Source organism: Ictidomys tridecemlineatus, unplaced genomic scaffold (assembly GCF_052094955.1).
Source record: "Ictidomys tridecemlineatus isolate mIctTri1 unplaced genomic scaffold, mIctTri1.hap1 Scaffold_213, whole genome shotgun sequence".
NCBI classification, from domain to species: domain Eukaryota; kingdom Metazoa; phylum Chordata; class Mammalia; order Rodentia; family Sciuridae; genus Ictidomys; species Ictidomys tridecemlineatus.
Window position 1 is genome coordinate 179650 of NW_027521834.1, and position 15155 is coordinate 194804.

Sequence of the window (15155 nt, forward strand, 5' to 3'; positions counted from 1 at the left end):
TGAACTTCTATTCACCTCTTTATTGTTAATTAGCATCCACACTCAGAGAGAACATTCGGCTCTTGGTTTTGGGGGACTGGCTTATTTTGCTTAGCATAATATTTTCCAGCTCCATCTATTTACCAGCAAATGCCATAATTTCATTCTTCTTTATGGCTGAGTAATATTCCATTGTGTATATGTACCACATTTTCTTTATTCCTTCATCAGTTGAAGGGCACCTCGTTTGGTTCCTAAGCTTGGCTATGGTGAACTGAGCCAGTGGACACATTGATGTGGTCACGTTACTGTAGGATGCCAACAGGCCATTTTCTCTGTGTCTGCCATCAGGTGATTGTCTGAGGCCTTCCTAAAGGCAGACCTTACTCTGCTACTAACTAGCTGTTTGATTTGGAGGGTGTCACCCTCTCTCAGATCCTCAGCTTCTCACTTATAGGAAGGGAACACTGCAGAAAGCTCAGGGTCACTGCAGGGCTCAGTACAGGAAAGCAGGTGAACGGCCTCACTCATGATATAGGACCTTAAGCAGTACTAGCTTCTGTTTCTGTTATAACCTGTGTGACTTTGGTTGTTGTTGGTACCAGGGTTTGAACTCAGGTACACTTGACTCCTGAGCTACATCCCCAGCCCTATTTTGTGTTTTATTTAGAGACAGGGTCTCACTGAGTTGGCTCGGGCCTCCCTGTTGCTGAGGCTGACTTTGAACTCGCAATCCTCCTGCCTCAGCCTCCTGAGCTGCTGGGAGGACAGGCGGGTGCCACCGTGCCTGGCGAATTTGTGTGATTTTTGAGCCAGTTCTTTAAGTTCTCCATACCTCAGTTTCCCCCTGCAAACACAGATGCCAAACGGAGCCTATGTCAACTGTCCTTTCATATTAAGTGAATTAAAACACAAAACCCGTAGAAGCAAAAACAGAACATGTGTGAGCCCCCCCCCCATAGTATGATCTTGGGATCCCCCATCCCCTGCCCTCCCCAGCTCTTTCTGGCTGGGTCTAGAGCGGAGCCTGTTGTCGGGCAGGGCTTGGTCAATATCTGTGGGCTGAGTCTGCGTGAGCAGCTCCTGCCACCGTGCCCAGCTAAGCCCTCTCCAGCCCGTCCTCCTGCTGGACCAGCCCCGGGTCATGCGCGGTCTTCGATGTCTGGAGAAACCACAGCGTCCGAGATGGTGCTGGGAACATGGGGCGCTGAGCGTCTGTTGCTGGATCCGCCCACGAGCTGTGACCTAGAGCTGGTACCAGGGAGGGACGGAGGGTCCTCCCTTCCAACTGCCTTCCTGGATTTTCTCACTCAATGTCCTGAGGGCCTCTCGGGTCCCAGCCGGAGCCCAGGCGATCCTGGATCAGCAGAGCTACCTGAGGCCAAGGGGTGGCCCCCAGCAGAGGAGGCAGACCTGAGACTGGGAACCTGGAGGTTGGACCTGGGGTCTGGACGCAGAAGGACACCCACGGCATCCTGTCAGGAGAAAGAGGCCTCCAGGATGTGTCAGGACGGTTCCATCAACGGGAAGCTCAAGAGTAACAAAAGTAAGCCGGGTTCGGTGGCCCACACCTGTCATCCCAGAGGCCCGGAGGCTGAGGCAGGAGGATCACAAGTTCAAAGCCAGCCTCAGCCATCGTGAGGCCCTAAGCAGCTCAGGGAGACCCTGTCTCTAAATAAAACACAAAATAGGGCTGGGGGTGGGGCTCAGGGGTGGAGGACCCCTGAGTTCAATCCCTGGTACACAAAAAAAGAAAAAGAAAAATGTGTGATATGTTTATATGTATGAAGAAGTTTCAAAACAAGTCCAGAGCAATTCTACTTTTTTATGTTGTCATTTTTCTTTCCCATTAAACATGTCAAACAAGAGTGCTCCTTCCAACACGACCTGGGGCAAATCCCTTCTGGCTGGGCCTCAGTTTCCTTGTCTATAAAATGGGGATGATGAAATGAGAGAAGAGGCTTTGAAATGCTATCCACGGGGTTTGGCATCTACTAAGCGCTGAATGAACTCCCTGAAAACCCTTGCTTCTGGGCTCCTCAGTGGTCCTCCTCCAGCACACGGCCATGTTACCCTCAGAGGGAGAAGCTTCCTTAACTGGCCTCCAGCCAGGATGCTGGATCAACCAACCCCCCCCTCCTGTCAATCAGAGAGCACATGCCACGCCCCCAGACACCCGTACCCAGGGGCTGCTCCCCTCTCCCTGGCACCCACCCCCCCCTCTGACTACGATGCCAACCTAACCAAAGTCAGTAGCATTTGTTCCCAGACCTACTTATTTCAGTTGTCAGCAAAATTCGATCATTTAATTAAACTTTAGGGAAACCAATGACTTAGGAGTGTGGAAGGAAAAACTGTCACTCCCACGAAAATTAAATTGGATTCTTAGACACAATAACAATGAATTGCTTCAAAATTAAAATACATAAGTCCATCTCTATGCCTATTTATCTATCTTGATATGTGCAAGAAACTGGAAGGGGTGGGGAGGGGATAGAGAAAACTCCACATTCCGGGTTTTTTTCAAACACTTTAAATTCTTAGCTGGTTGCCATGGCGCCTGCCTGTCCTCCCAGTGGCTTGAGAGGCTGAGGCAGGAGGATCACAAGTTGGAGGCCAGCCTCAGCAAATTAGTGAGGCCCTAAGCAACTTAGCAAGATCCTGTCTCAAAATAAATAAATAAATAAATAAAAAGGGCTGGGGATGGGGCTCAGTGGTGAAGCGCCCTCAGGTTCAATCCTCAGTACCCCCCCCCAAAAAAACCCAACACTTCAGATTCTTGTCCTGATAAAAAGAAATCAAATCTGGACACTGATAATGATAGAGGTGTGTCTGGGCTGTGGGTTTCTTTAGGAAAGACAGACCAGGGTGACCTCCGGGCACCGAAGCTGAATTGGGACATGAGCTTCGCTGGGCGTGCAAACCTGGTGACTCACTGGACATCCCTGTGCCTTCAGTGAACATGTGTCATTACGTTATGTTGTGCCTCACCCAAATCCAAAGACAGCAGGATGCAGGGGAAAGACAGTGGCATTTCCTGGCCCACAGGAGCTTATCTCTCCTCCCTAAAGAGCTCTATTCCTGATCAACAAGAAAGGAAAACCAGCGGAACAGGAAAACAGGCTCAGGAGCTAACAGGGAACAGGGAAGAAAACACAAACCGCTCCAAATACAAACGGCTCCAGATCGCGGGCAGCAAAGCACCTGCTCCTTTTTGAGAAAATAAATGCAAACACATTCTCCAGGGAGGCGCATTTGTCACCGTGGAATCGGCCGAGTTTCTGAAGCTCACTGAGTTGTGCGGAGGGGCTGTGGGCAGGCAGGTGCTGGGAGGGGCAGAGGTCACAGTGGGGGGGAGGGGGGACAGTTGTGGCAGCTACCCTTGCCCCCAGCCTTTCCACCTCCAGGACCCAGGCCACCAGATGATGTCCCATGCAGTTCAAATGTCCTGTGCACAGGGGCTTTGATGGCAGCCTTCACTGGCATGACAGAGAGGGCACAGACTAAGTAGCCACCGACATGGGACAGTGGGGGCGAGATTGTGGGGACAATCCTGGGCGGCACAGCAGGGTAGTAACCAGAACCAGGACAGCCTTCAAGGGTGGACTCCAGCCGGTCTCCAGAGCACCCTGAGGCCAGCAGGCAGAGGGCACCTGGGGTCTGCTTGGTGACCTGGGCTGGCTCCCCTCTGCAGGGGCTGCTCAGTGAAGGGTGACCCGCCCACGCGGGGCTTTCCCGCCTCTAGGGACAGGAACTGTGACCAGGACAGAGAAAAGGGACAGAGACAAGTGCAAACCTGTCTCCTTCCCACCTTCTCTGGCTTTCCCTCCTTCAGGTCTAGCCTCCTCCCTCCCCCTCCCCCCCTGACAGCCCTTCTTCCTCCTTGGAATTTTGGAATCCTGCAATGGCCCGGGTGAAGCCATCCATTCATTTAAAACTGCGTTGGTGGAAGAAAGAAAGGTGCCTTGATTGCAGTGACTTTTTCCATAAAGTGACCTCACTTTTCTTCCCATTGCCCCCTGATCCTAGACGGATTGGAGCACAGGCGGTTTCCAGTTCCTGCCGTCGGGGACGGACACGGGTGCTGCGTGGTGGACACCGCGGCTCCCACAGGCCCGAAAAGAGAAAGGGAAAAAAGACAGAAGTCCAGACGGACCTGTCCCCGCGGATGCCCGGGACCTGCTCCGGGTGGAGGCCCGCGGCCTCCCCGGCGGCGCGCCCGCCCCACTTACTCCAGCCCGTTTGCCGCCTGATAAAGGTGCTCTGTGTCCTCGTCGCTGCTTTTAATTAATTTTCTGACATGAAAGTCCCCAGTCCCTTCTCCCGCCTCAGAGACCCGCACACAGTTCGCCTCCCTTTTTGCAGGAGGCAGCTGCCTGCGTTTCCAAAAAAAAAAAAAAAAGGTGGGGGAGGGGCAGGTTGACTCACACGTCTCCTTTTTTTTTGCATTTGCACTGATTTGCATATTAATAGTTTGCATATTAACCAGCGACTTCAGAGGGTGGGCGGGCTAATGAATGCAGCAATCTCCTCAATTTTAACTCAATTTACCTCATCCATATTCCAATGACTTCGGGGATTGGTGCTCGGCGTTCATTGAAACGATCCAGCCAGACCCGTGTGGGCTGCTCCACCATTAATCCAATTAATTAGCCCCGTGGACGTGGCCGCCTGGGTGAGAGCCCTTTGTTCAGCGCTGGAGGCTAATGACAGCCCCAGGCTGAAGGGATAATGAGGGGAGATAAGGAGGGTTTGACCCCAGCCTGGGTCCTGGGTGGTGTGGGGGGAGGGGAGGGTGGATTTTGGGGGGGAGGGGGTCCTGGATCATGGGCAGGCAGCTGCTGTCCTTCTACTCCTCTCCAGGCTTCCTCCTCACCTCTTGGCTCAGGGAAGAGCCCAGGGAGGCTAAGCTCAATGCAGGGCCTCCTGCCTCCAGCCTCCAGCCTCCAGCCTCCAGATGGTCCAGGTCTCCAGAAGGGCCTGCCAGAGACGGAGAGGGAGGAGGGTTCTCTGCTAGGTTTCCTCCAACGCCCATCACACAGCCCTGCCTCAAAGCTACTCTCTGGATCCCTGGCTGTCCCCAGGCCTTGCTCTCTTCCTTCTCTTGCAAGCCCTTAAGATGGAGAGCCTCCTCCTCTGTGGTTATTTTTAGGTCTTTGAAACCCTCCAGCTCCTCTGAATGCACCATCTGTCCCCTGCTGGGACCCTGACTACACACCCCTTACTTCTTCACTCCAAGCGGTTTCTCTTTTTCCTTATAACTCAGTCACTCGCTCTTGCAAAGATGATTGCAAGGACTAAACAAGATTCCGTATTTATAAAGTGCTCATCTCCAAGCCCGGCACTCGCCCAGGGTTCAATGACGGTTGGGGATGGTGATGTGCGCAGATCAGCGCCTAGCTGGCGAGATAAAGTGTCCCTTAAATTAATCCCCCGAAATAACAGCCCATGAGATGCTTTTTGATAAAAGAGATTCCCTGGTAATAAATGCCTAAGAGCCCAGAAAATCGCCTTCTTAGAGATTCACAATATGCATGATTAGAATCAAAGCTATAAGAAGTCGTGGAGGGGGGGACGCTCGGCTTTCAGTACATTCCAACATCCCTGGGACAGACCAGGTCTCCCAGGAGTTCCCACTTGACACTGAGCAAAGCCAACCCGGAGGCACTCCTGGGCAGAGCCTGTGCAGGTGGGATAGGGGCGATAGGGGCGGGGAGGGGAGGCAGGTTGAAACCTCACCTGCAAACAGGTGGAGTCGCTTCGCAAGCTCCGGCACCTGAGAGAAGCCACCTTGCTTCTTGGTTCTCAGTTTTCTCACCAGCAAAAAAGGGAAGAATTCCCACCACGTCCAAGTAGGGCAGGATTCAGAACAATTCACTCCTTAAGTGACAAGCATGTCAACAGATTCCTGGGTGACATCCGTCCTTGGATCTGCAAGGGGCGTCCCCCCGCACTGTGATTCCTGGGAGAGAAATTCCTTCTTGATCAGCGCTCCCTGATTTACTTAAAATCCTACTTGTAAGAATTTATCTTAAGAAAATGTATGGATAAATGTGCACAGAGGCACAAGTCTGTTCTTTTTAGACTTATTGGGGGGGGGCCGGGGGGGGGAATAACGTAGGAATCCAACCAAAGGGATTAATGAAGTACAGAGTGGGGCTTCCATGCCCTGGAATCCTAGGCAGCCATTTGAGATCCGGGAGCATCTTTTCAAACACCTGGCCATTTCCCCATTAAAAACCCTACAACTCTCATTTTTATTTGAACCAATTTTTTTGTACAGATCTAGATAGGTCCAGTCGATTTCTTCAAATGAAGCAGTTGCCTGATCATCGGGAGCTAGAGAGACAGGGTCCTGCCTTTCAGTCCACCATCCCCCCAGGCATGTCCCCAGTCCTGTGAGACTCAAGGGACAACGTGAAGACTGAATTTTCTAGGGACTGAGGTTATCTTCTGAGCACCCCACCAGGCAGCACCCTGGGTGGTGACACCTGGTTTTCCCCCACAGAAGAGCTGTTTGGGGGGGATCTATTCTACAGATGAAAAAAAACAGAGTCTTTTTGCCAGGATCCCACAGGTGGAGAGAGGAAGGATCAGAACTTGACTGGAGAACTCTGAAATCAAGTCTGTGTTCCTCGTTGGAGAGTATTGAGCGGAACCTACAGAGAGTAAAACAGTTCCCACGGCACCAAATGCCTGGTTCTGATCCACTGTTGTGATGTAAGACACTGTTTGGGCGGAAGCCGGGTGCTGGACACATAGTAACTCCCCATGTTTCTTGCAAATTTCAAGTCTGAATTTATTTAAAAGCAAACTAAACATTTAAAATAGAGTGTACAGTGGAATCACGTGTGTGTGTATCTGTGTGTGTGTGTGTGTGTGTGTGTGTGTTTTTGAAAATGACATTCAGGCCTGGCACAGTGGTGCACACCTGTCATCTCAGGGGCTCAGGAGGCTGAGGCAGGAGGATTGTGAGTTCAAAGCCAGCCTCAGCCACAGTGAGATCCTCAACCACTCAGTGAGACTCTGTCTCTAAATAAAATGCAAAACAGCACTAGGGGTGGGGCTCAGTGCCCCCGGTTCCATTCCTAGTACCACTCCCTCCTAAAAGATATTCAGGTTGGGCTTCCCTAATCCAAAGATCCCAAATCCAAAACTGTGTCAAATCCAAAACTCTTAAAGCACTGATACGGTGCCACAAGGGCATAATGCCACACCAGGCCTCCTTTGACGAGTCACAATCAAAATGCAGATGTGCTTCTTAAAATACTGCATAAAATCACCTTCAGGCTCTGTGCACGTGAAACCCAGGTGAATTCTGGGTCTGGGTGCCATCCCTGAGACCGATCCGTGTGGATCTGCCAGTGCTCCAAAACCCAAAAGCCACCCCAGATCCAGAACACTGTGGGGTCAAGCGTTTCAAATGGAGGAGCCTCAACAGGTCCCACCAACGCGCCCACCATCCTCAGCTCTGTCTCCAGGTCAGAGTGTGCAGGTGATTGTTTACAGAGTCCTCAGGTTTAAGGTTGTTCCTTCCGTGACTATAAATGATCCTCTACATCACCTTTTTTTTCTTTTTTCTTTTTTTTTGAAGTTTAAGAACAGAATCATCTGGGACCACAGCTCCCCCCGCCTCCTGCCCCAGCCCCGGTTGCTTCTCCCCCAAAACTGTCCCTGGGGTTTCAGAAGGACAGATGCCCCGTCGTGGCCTGTCGCTCTCCCACCCACCCCCCATCCTGCCTGTCATCAGAGACCCCCAGCTCCTGGCCCCCCTTTTCCTGAAGACACTGGAAAAGCCCCCAGACCTGGCGGAGGTCCGTGGGCATTTACAAAATGACCGCGGCAGAATGGATCGCCGTGACACACATGTGATGTTTAGTGACAGAGCCCAGATCTGCATTCCATTCTTGAGGAACAGGCCCGAGGAACTGGTTGGAAATATGGAATTAAGCAGAGTAACAGCTGAGGATAATTGGGTTTTCTGCCCTGCTGCCTGTGATGTTGCGTGCGGCTCCAAGCAGAGGGGCGGGTCTGTCCAACCAGGCATGGGAGAGGCTGGTGGGCGGCTCTGGGGGCTCAGAGGCTGGGGGGGTGTTCAGCCCCCATCGGGCTCCTGGCACCAGGCCTCTGCGCCTTGAGTCTCCTGACTCAAAATGACAGCAGACACGGGTGCTTTGCTGCCTCTGCCCCCATTTCATGGATGGGGAAACCGAGTCCTTGGACACCTTCGCAGGGGAGTGGCAGGTCGGCGACTTACAGACAGCACGCGAGAGCGCCTCCCACCTCCTCACCCTCCTCTGAACGACAGTCTGAAGCCACAGAACTCTGAGTCGTGTTTGCTGGTATCGTGACCTAAAAGGACACAGGTTCCAGGGCCAGAGAGATACGACTGACCACACGTCTCCACGGCTCAGAGCCTCAGTTTCCCATGATAAAATGGGGTCCGGCAGCTGACTCTGAAGGAATACCTGGAGATTTTCTGGGGAGGGGAGTAGTGGGGTTTGAACCCACTGAGCCCCATCCCCTGCCCTATTTTGTGTTTTATTTAGAGACAGGGTCTCACTGAGCTGCTTAGGGCCTCAGTTGTTGAGGCTGGCTTTGAACTGGAGATCCTCCTGCCTCAGCCTCCCGAGCCTCTGGGATGACAGGCGTGGGCCTGTGCGCCCGGCTTGCCCTGAGATTTTGCTGGAGCTGGTGTGCAGGGATCCCGAAGGATGCTGCTCGGTTGGAGTCCGACTCACCTGGTCCATGGCGGGACCTCCGGCTCCTCCAATTTTGTGGGGAACATGAGTGTCTAGCATGTGGAATGGCTGAGCCAGGGCTCAGTAGACAGCAGGCGCTCTATCAATGTTCTTCTGCTCTTACTCCTTCCAGGAGCTGGCCCAGTTCGCATTTCTGAAAACTCAGCTAGAGAGAAGGCCAGGCGGGGACTCTTGGCCGCGCAGCGAGATGCCCCGGGGGAGGCATAAACACTAACCCCGAGTGCTCTTGGTCCCCACCCGAGGTGACCAGGCCAGCTTGGCGGAGGGGGTGAGTCATGGCTGAGCACCCTGCGGGGCGCGCAGCTGCACACCACCCAGCTCAGCGGGGGAAATACTTCTGTCCTTGCACACTTTCCGGCCGTGGGTCCAGATGTCTTGCCCAGTTGGCCTCCACGCACACCGGCCTCTCTGATGTCAGGGGAGTTTCTTTTTTTAAAAAAATCCAGCCTCAAGAAAACATTCCTGGGCCCTCAGACAACAGGCTGGAGGACAGACAGGCTCCCTCTGTCCCTGGGCCACCTCTGAGATCTCTTCCCACTTCTCAAAATGGAGAATGTCCTGGGAAAGCTGAGTGTGTCCTTTCCTTGCTGTGTGTCCTCAGGTCAGACATCAACCCTCTCTGAGTCTCCGTCTCATCATCGATAAACGGTGAAAGTCTTTCCCTGTGGAGCCGGGGGCTTGCTGATGTGGGGTCTGGAGCTTCCAACAAATCCGATGGCAGCCCTGACATTTCCTGGCTCTCCATGCTCCTGAACTGCGGGGTACGGTGACGTCAATGTCACAACCCCGTTCTCAGGATTCAGCAGAATAAAAACCTGGATGGTGGGCTGCCGCTGTGGCTCAGTGATGGAGCGCTTGCCTAGCACGTGTGAGGCACTGGGTTCGATTCTCAGCACTGCATGAACTAAAAAGTATTTTAGTGTGGTTTGAAGGTCAGGGCTGGGCAGGCAAGCACTCAGCAAAGGCAATTATTATTTGCAAACATGAAAAGGATTTCTCTCCTATCGGGTAGACGGCTGGATCCACCCCCACTTCCTGCTTCCTGTTAGCAGCTTTTACAAGGAGTTACCAAGGATGGGGGTGACGGTGAGGGTGACGGTGACGACCGTGATGACATTAATGCATCCAAAGTTATTGGAGAGTCCTGCGCCAGGGCAGTAAATTTGTTACTTCTTGTTACCACATTTAGTTCTGACGGCAGCTGTGACAGATTGATGACCCTGGAGAACAGAATCACTCCCTGTTTTACCAACCAGGATACTGGAGCCTGAGGGCCTCACTGAGTTGGAGGTCACACCGTGGGTGTGGCAGTCGGCTAGGGACACCGTGTCGCTGCTGCATGGTGAGCAACTACAGACGTCCTGAAGGCAAACACCAAGCGGCCACTTCTCACTCACTGTCTGATGGTCAGTGGAGGGTGACCCTGACCTGGCTCAGCTCCAGGTCTGCTCCACACATCTCCTGTCCCCCAAGGACCTGCAGAGTCCCCGGTGCTGACATCTCTGGGGACAATGCAAGCCACATGGGCAATCCCAGAGATAAGAAGTGGCGGGGGGCTGCTCCTTCCTGTGCACCCTGGGGAAGGGGCGCAGGTGCCACCCCAGGACGGGGTGGAGAGCTGGGGTGGTAATTCAGTGTCCACAGCTGGAGGCGGGGGCTGCGAAGCCAGCGCTGGGCTTTCTTAAATGCTTTGTCACAGACCCGCTAACTCTTCAGCCCCCTAGCCTGACCGACAAGACTCGTGTAGAGCCGTCTGACACGTCTCACAGAGGAGGATGCCTTAGAGGGTGTCTACTCTACCTGCATTCAGGAATCTATTCCCACCCACCTACCCACCCACCTACCCACCTGTCCATCATCCCTCCACCTATTCTTCCTTCCTTCCTTCCTTCCTTCCTTCCACCATTCTTCTGTCCACCCACCATCCACCCATTCACCCACCCATCTACCCATCTACTCATCCACCCATCTACCTATCTACCCACCCATCCATTCATCCACACACCCATCCATCCACCCATCCATCCATCCACCTATCCACTCATTCACTCACCTTTCAACCCACCCTCCCTCTATCCACCCATTCATCCACACACCCATCCATCCACTCATCCACCCATTCACCCATCCATCGACCCACCCATCAACCCATTCATTTACTTACCCACCCATCCACCCATCCATCCACCTATCCACTCATTCACTCACCTTTCAACCCACCCACCCTCCATCAACCCATCCACCCATCCATCCATTCGTCCATCTGTCCATTTGTCTGTCCATCCATCTGTCCATCTGTCCATCCACCCATCCATCCATTCGTCCATCTATTCATTTGTCTGTCCATCCATCTGTCCATCTGTCCATCCACCCATCCATCCATTCATCCATCTATCCATTTGTCTGTCCGTCTGTCCATCCACCCATCCACCCGTCCATTCATGCACCCATGCGTCCACCTGCCCATCCACCCACCATCCATCTACCTGCTCATCCGACAGATGTCCACTGGGCTCTATCCTGTGCCAGTTGCTGGGCTGGGAACCCAGGTGGGGTCTGTGCCCTGGGGTGCCCACAGTTCATCAGAACCAGGTTCTCACAGTAACCACACAGATACGTGGACAATCCTCACGGGACAGTTGACCTGGAGGGGGGCACAGGTGTGGTGAGTGTTGAAGGAGCAGGGTGACCTAAGAGGAGTCCGCGATGGCATTTGTGGGAGGACCAGAAGGGTGGGTGGGAGCGGGCGGGTGAAGGGAGCAGGTGAGGGCCTTGAAGCGTGGAGACCCCGAGGTGGGCTGGGAGGGGGGTGCTGCTCTCCCCAAGGACGGCCAAGAAATGGGGCTGCGGGGGGCGGGAAGCAGCTCCTCCTCCCTGGCGCCTCCAGCTCCCCTCAGCTCTGGGAGAAGGAGGAGGGGAGCCTGTTCTCTTGGGCTGCCCTCTGCCTGGTAGCCCGAGCCGCTCTGCGAGTCACTTTGGTAGGTGAAAGGGGGCTGCATTGGAAGATGCTGGGCAACACCGAGGGCTGTGTGGCCCTCTCTGTTCTGTCGCCAAGTCCCTGTGGCTGGATGTTTCACCAGGACAGGAGCCTGCTCTGCCGACCTGCCCACTGTGGCCAATGCCAGGAGCCACTGGGAGCTCAGAGGTTTCCAGCTCAGAGATGGCTTCCGTGGGGCTGGGAGGTGGGGCGCAGGGCCCCTGGTGTGTGTGAGGTCCCAGGTTTGGTAGCATGGCGGGGGCAGGGGGAGAAGAGGACAGGAGGACAGCTCCAGCCCGTGATCCGGGTCACTGCGGGTCACACACAGGCTTGATGCACAGACTTGGGCCGAGGACCTGCCGGGTGCCTGGTTCCTGCCCCCCGCTGCCTGCAGAAACCCGGCATCTCGGTTCCCACGGGGGGCAGGGCCGGCGGGTCGGGGGCCTCCTCGGCTGTGGATGGACAAACGAGGCTGGAGCACAAGACGGGGGACGCCTGCTGTCCACGGACGGGAGCCCTCGGGGAGGCCCTGGAGCGTTGGTGAGTTTGCTGGGACCAGGACCGTGAGGGAGCCGGGCAGCAGGAGCAGGGCGCTGCTCATGGCCGCGTGGGAAGAGCTCAGTCTGGTCCCCCCGGCGGTGTCCCCAGGCCCCGCACACAGCCAGGCCTGCGGAGTAAGTGTGGCCGCTTAGAGTACTCTCGCCATCTCACAGGGACTTTGTTCTGGGTTTAACAGAGACACCAAGGCAGGCCACACCTATGCCCCCTACGACCCACAGCTGCTGCTGGGCCCCTGGCCCTTCGTGGTCCTCAGAACCAGATCTGGAACATGCTGCTGCTTTCCCGGTTGCGGGACACAGAAAGAGACTTCCTGGGCCAGGAGCTTAGAACCCGTTCCCACTGCTGGTGACCGTGCAGCCTTCAGGGGATCTCCCCGGGTCCTGCCTGACCCTTCTGTAGAGTGAGAAGCTCTTTCCAATGACCTCCTCTGCGTCACCAGTGGGAATTTTCTCATTTGAGTCTATTTTCTTATTTCCTATGACTTCTCTCTTCTCAGCAAGCAGACAGTTGCTCAAGACGGGACCTCAGGGGGTCCAAACTTCTAATCCAGCTTAATGATGAGAAGTTCCCCCTCCGGAAACCAACCACTAGGGACCGGAAACGGAGTTATGTGTAAATCCCCAACTCCAGTTACAGCTGCTCTGCAATTACCCTTCAGACATCATCCATCCACCATCCACCATCCACCCACCCACACATCCACCCACCCACACATCTACCCATTCATCCACCCACCTATCAACCCACCCCCCCCACCCATCCATCCACCCATCCACCCATCCACCCATCCACACATCCATCCACACATCCATCCACACATCCATCCACCCATCCACCCATCCACACATCCACCCATCCATCCATCCACACATCCATCCATTCACCCAACCACCTATCCATCCATTCATCCATTCACCATCCACCCACCCACACATCCACCCACCCACATATCCACACATCTACCCATCTACCCATTCATCCACCCACCTATCAACCCACCCCCCCCACACCTATCCACCCATCCACCCATCCACCCATCCACACATCCATCCACCCACCCACCAACCACCTATCCATCCATTCATCCATTCACCATCCACCCATCCACACATCCATCCATCTACCCATTTACCCATTCATCCACCCACCTATCAACCCACCCCCCCACACCTATCCACCCATCCATTCATCCACACATCCATCCACCCATCCATCCATCCATTCACCAACCACCCATCGACATATCCACCTACCCACCCATCCACACATCCATCCATCTACCTGTTTACCCATACATCCACCCATTTATCAACCCATACCCATCCACCCACCTATCCATCCATCCTCCCATCCACCCATCCATCCATCCATCCTTCATCCATCCATCCATCCTTCATCCATCCACCCATCCACACATCCATCCACCCTCCCATCCACCCATTCACCCACCCACCTATCCACCCACCACCCATCCACTCATTCACTTATCCGATTCATGGATTCCTTCATTGGTTGGCTCTTCCTCACCGACTGCTCTCTGCGAGTCTGACATTGAACATGCAGGATAAGGACGCCTCTTTTCCCTTTTCCCAAGGCTGTCTTGTCTCCCAGCTCCAAGGGGAATTGCCACCCCTTCTTCATTTTATTATGAATTCATTTATTTATTATTTGTTGGTTCTCAAAGCCCAAAGCCTTTCAATTTAGCAGATGTGCCTGAGAACCTCCCCCAACACGGCTGTGGGTGACATTGACAGAAATGGCTGATGATCAATTCCAAGGGCCCCACTGATCTTTTTTTAATAAGACGCCACCGCTGCGCGCTCTGGGGAGGCGACCACTGCGCTTCCCGAGAGGGGGCTGCCAGGCAGGAGCGCCGCCTCCCTTCCCTCCCTACCCGGGACTTGAAAGGACCCTGCGCTCTTTGGGGGCGGTCTATCAGCGGTGGCGGATCCTGGGTTTTCTCCAGGGGGCTCCTGCTCGGGTCTGCAGGGAGGGGTCTCTCCCCTGGTGGTTGCCTTCCATCAGGAGCAGCTGGGTGGGGCCAGGAGCCTGCATCTCCAGGGGCGGGCGCCTGGGACGGCTTTGTGCCCCTGAGAGCGCAGAGTCCACCTCCTGCGCTGGAAAGGAAGAGAGGCCGCAGGGAGTGCTGCTAAGGCTCCCCCGTTTGTGCAGCCCAGTGGATTAGCTGCAGATCTAGGAAATGCAATGTTTTTGGCAAAGGGAACAGGACCTCGTTTTTTAATGCTTTGACCAAGTAGCTTGGTACCTACTAAGGGGTATTTTGTTTTTGCGGTGGAGGGAGGTACCAGGGACTGAACCCAGGGGCCCTCGACCACTGAGCCACATCCCCAGCCCTATTTTGCGTTTGAATGAGAGACAGGGTCTCACTGAGCTGCTTAGGGCCTTGCTTTTGCTGAGGCTGGCTTTGAACTTGCATCCTCCTGCCTCAGCCTCCCGAGCCACTGGGATGACAGGAGTGTGTCACTGTGCGCAGCTAAGAGGATTTCATCATATGTCTCTGCCCCCTCCTTTATCTTCACTTGACCAGTGAGAGAGCACCCCTTTCCTAAATTATATTATTCCCCAAACAAACCGTTCCTGCCGGGCTTTCTTCCCATTAACCTCTTTTCTGGGAATGTCACCTCTGATTCGCCTGCCTCCAAACTCCTACTCATCCCTCGAAACCCAACTCAAACCTCCCCCTCCTACTTCCTGCAGTTGGACAGTCCCCATCATGGCGTCCTATGAGCAGCCAAACATGGGAAGCCTGCTGCTCAGGGGGACTGTATTTGGCACTTCAGATTTTAATTCACAAATATATGGGAGCACACTGTGCCTGATAGGAGTGTTCTCCTGTGTCCCTCTAAGGCAGTCAC